At 34.5% G+C, this 4,642-nt stretch overlaps 1 long non-coding RNA gene across 1 annotated transcript; it reads left to right on the forward strand.

Moving 5' to 3' along the window:
* Positions 1–227: 227 nt before the first annotated feature.
* On the forward strand, positions 228–3,621 carry LOC107807028 (uncharacterized). The gene is made up of 4 exons (XR_001652812.1): positions 228–454; positions 563–649; positions 972–1,405; positions 3,404–3,621. It is a non-coding gene; the product is annotated as an uncharacterized LOC107807028 (long non-coding RNA).
* Positions 3,622–4,642: the final 1,021 nt, after the last annotated feature.

Consider the following 4,642-nt stretch of genomic DNA (forward strand, 5'->3'; position numbering starts at 1 on the left):
AAACCGTTACAGTAGATTTTCTATGGCAACGTTTTTGGACAACCGTAGCAATAAGTTTATCTATGGTAACGGTTATTTGCAATTTTAATGTAAGGCAACGGTTATGAATTCCCTCTATAATTTCCCCCAAATTTTGGACAACCCGCGAAAAGAGACTCGCTTCTATTATATTTTATATTTAATAAAATAATAAAACCTAATAATATACATATAACACACACCGCAGATTACGAGGAAGCTAAGCACACAAACGCTATCTTCAAAAGTTCCGATCTCTCTCTCCCAAAAAGCGTTCATCAGTTCGCCGGAGATTACGAGGAATACAAACCCCACCATCGGCGGCACCGATAAGATACATTTTTATTACGATTCCAACTGTATTCTACCATTTTTGTTTCTTATTTTACTTTATGTGAAGGAATGTAGCTTGGCACCCAACGTATCCCTTAACTAGGTAGTCTCTCTATCAATAATGTAGAAGATCACTATATGAAGTTTACTCCATCTATAAGTCGCCCTTTCTTTCTCTGTGGCGTTAAATTTATAAGTTGACTATTTGCAGAAAATGTCCGAAACCAATACAGAGAATCGAAATAAGTTGAAGTATCTGCACACTACTGGCAGAACAAGCTTTGCTCTAAATCGCGAGGTTTGATGTTTTCTCTTCTTTTTTTAAAAAAAAAATTATGAACTTGCTAACTTTATATGGAAAGATTCTTATACCTGTTTTCATGTAACTAAGAAAAAAAGAAGGAAATCTCTGATACTTCAGATACTCTGTCAAGTAAGGACATCTTTGTGGCTACAAGAAAAAAAAAACTTGGCCGAGTATACAAAAGCTCATATGACAATACGATTAGTAAAATTGTATGAAATTTCTAATTTAAAGTTTGTCGTGATTATTTATTTGTTCTTAATTATTGATTCAATTTTAGTTACTTAATCTCTTTTCTCTCGCATTTGGTTTGTAGGCTAAAAATGGAGAGAATACAATCAACTCAGGAAAGTGAAGATGGTAGTCATTCAGTTGACGCTTTTTCATCGGTCATGGGACCTGAACATCCAGGTCGCGTGAGATTGTATGGACGAGTGGTTACCAAGACTGTATTAAAAGGGCAAATAGGGAATCTTGGATCTTCTTTAGATACTACTAATGAGAGGATGCAGCAGAAAATGGATGAGAGGATACAACAAAGAATGCATGAAAAGTTGAATTAACAAAAGAACGCTATGGAACAAAATATTACAATGAACGTCATCGTACGACTTCAGCATCTGAACCTAGATTTGTGACTTGATCCTGACATGTTAAGGTTTAGTGCACGTTCACCTGTAGAAGTTTCCTCTGCACAACAAGCTTCTGTTTAACTAAACAGTCAACCATCTGTTGGTAGTAACAATCAAGGTCAGTACGTATCAAATGTTATACATATTCTTCTATTTCTTCTTCTCCTCCTTCCTTGCTTGGGATTTTGCGTTGGTTCAAGGCAGAGTGGATATGGTCATATCATTTTTTCTTCCTATAGATGTGCCTATTTCGGTATTATTGGTATCCAACTTCTCTGTGACAGACTGAGAGTCAATGGTTCTCTGTGACAGACTGAGGGTCAATGGTTGAGGTTGTAGTTGTGGTTGGGACTTGGGACTTATGTGTCAAACTTGGTTGTCTTGTTTGGGGTTCCTGCTTTTACGGCCAGTGCACTTTAAGGGTGTAAAGTAGGTTGAGTTTGAGTTTCCTTATGGGAAATGATTACTTTGTGGAGACAAATCCGCTGTCAGGAACTCTTCAACGAAACACGATTTGAATTTGGATTGGATTTGAATTTATTCTTATTTCCTTTTTTGGTGGCTGGCTCTTACTGGAGTTCATTGAACTGATTCATTGATTCTTGAAGTTTATTCCTCAAACCATTCACAATAGAAGTTCTTGTTCTATCAGAAGAACTACCAGGGCCACAACCAGCTATACTTCTATTAGCAGCATTAGATCTGTATAAAGCTTCTAAACAGACTTTAATAAATTTGGCTTTTTTCGAAGCTATTGAAACATCATTATCCATCTTTGTTCTAACATCTTTGACAGTTTTTGCATTGTACAGAGTCTTGCTCTGTTTGTGTGAGTTGTGGAGTTGAGAGTGAAGCTTTACAAGTTATTTAAGCTCGTCTTTTATAGCTTCTACATCTTCACAAAACTTGTCAAGACTCTTTGAATTATTCTAAAGTTGTTTAAGCTCGTCTTTTATACTTAATATGGAGCAATACAATTAAAAATATTTCTTAAAAACTTTCTCCTTTACCTACTATAACTATGCATACCATTATTTTCTTTCCTACTATCCTAAAATTATTACAATATAATAGGACATAAACATAGGCCAAAATTACAAAACCTTCTATATCAAGATGCTAATACAAACTAAACATTGTTTACAAGTTCAATACTATCTTTTTTAGAGTCTAAATCTTCTGTCTTCTGTATCTGAATAGGCTTGAAAGTATAGAATTTTGCACAAAACAGATATTAAATCAAGTTAATCACTTGTAGAATTATGATTAACCAATAAAAATACTCTAATTTTTCCTTGCTCAAATTATTATCAGGTAACCAATTTGATCCTTCAGATCCTGAAGTAAATTTATGCACTAATGAAACCAAAAGTGTACTCAAAAAATTCCCAGCTGAAATTGATGTCTAGAATAATGCAGTAGTTGTACTTCTCATACTCTCTGGTGCTTGATCATAGAAAAATTCAAGATGTCCAATTGACACAAATGCCTCAGCCACACCATGTATGCAATACTGAGGCACAAGCTAAAATACTGAAATGGGAACAATCGCCTTACCTTTATCGATTAGTCCATGAATTAAGGCTGCTTCTTTCGTTTAACTTCTAAAAATCCGGCTACTAATGTGGCTAGAACTGAAATAGAGAACCAGATAGCCATTCTGCTAAGGAACGATATGCCTCGTTCTAGACTAGTGAATTTACGTGCTATAGGCACAAATACACAGTCATAGAAGCAAATGGTGCATAACATTGCCGTTAATGTGAAGACTGTCATCGATGCAGCTGGGATTTCGAAGGAATTTATTAAGTGTCTGTCCATTGTTTTTGCCTGTTGAACTGAGAATGTGTGTTGTTGAGCGTATGTTGTGATTAGAATAATTCCAGATGCCCATATTGGTCCCATTCGGATCAAAAAGTTGTTTCTTCACCATTTGTTATGGTCAAACATGGCCAACTTGGAAGACTTCTTGTTGTAGTTTCTTTTTGTTTTACAATTGCTGTTGTTGGTTCTGGAGTTTTCATGTTCTTTTCTTTTTTCATGGCAATTTGTGCTATGAGTATTCTTAGACCGGATTCTCTTGAAGGGTAATATCTTTATTTATCCTCTTTTGTAGGTGGAGTAGATCAAGAAATGGATGATGAAAAAGAACTAGACCTTACTTGAGATGAATTTTGAATTGTTATAGATGAATGTTCTAGGAATCTTTTGTTATCAATATTTTTTAAACTTACTCTCTTGAAATGTACTAAACTTATGCACTTGGGGTAGAACATTTGCTTTATGGATATTATTTGCTTAATGAATAATTTTATATTATTAATAGTTTCATTTTATGATGTATTTAAATGTTAGTGTTATTATAATTATATATATAAATATTTATTTGTAACCGGTGCTATATTTTGATTTTAACTGAACTGATACAATAGCCTACCAGAACCGTTGCAATAGGACACAAATGACGTTCTAGTAGACCATGTAAACCGTTGCAATAGGTCCTATAAAATGTTCCAAAATGATCTATAAACTGTTCCAAATACAAATATAACCGTCACGATAGTTTAAAGAAACCGTTGTTATATCCATACATAACTGTAACAATAGCTTACATAAGTGTTGCTTTAAATAATATGGTAACAGTTAAGAACCGTTGTATAAACAATATAGTAACGGTTTTAAACCGTTCCAATTGAAAAAATAATCGTTCCAACAGGGAAAGGGAAAACCGTTGCGATAGACATATCTATAGTCACGGTGATGCAAAGCGTTGCAAGAACTGTTCCAATAGACCTATGGGCACGCGGGCTGATGTAACGGGCTATAAACCGTTTCAATATCCCTATGGCAACGGTTTGACAGTCTGTGGGAACGGTTTTTCAAGTGTTATCGTAGACCAATTTTTTAGTAGTGAATCATCTTACCTTGTCTCGACACATGCGCACACCCAAAAAATATAGCCCACCTTGTCACGTCGCATGTGCAAATATAAATAATAATAATAACACGGATAATTCACGTGAAAATACCATGACAATCCTCTCAATAATTATTCATGTTCCAAAAACATAACAACACAATATAACAACTCGCACCACATGTGCTCATATACCACAATGTTTTCATAATAACAATTCTAATTACCACAACCACTTGTAGCCTACGGCTCAACAACACCAAGTACAACAAGAACAACAATAACATGATGGTACGAAAAGTAAATCAACACAAGAATTACAACAATAAAAGAAAACGGAAGAATGATCTCAACAATGAAAGGCATAACAAATAATAATGACTTCAAGAAAAAGTAGTTTAACAATAAGTGCGATAATATGTAACATCAACTTCTAAT

The sequence above is a fragment of the Nicotiana tabacum genome, chromosome 15 (genome assembly GCF_000715075.1).
Source record: "Nicotiana tabacum cultivar K326 chromosome 15, ASM71507v2, whole genome shotgun sequence".
NCBI lineage: Eukaryota > Viridiplantae > Streptophyta > Magnoliopsida > Solanales > Solanaceae > Nicotiana > Nicotiana tabacum.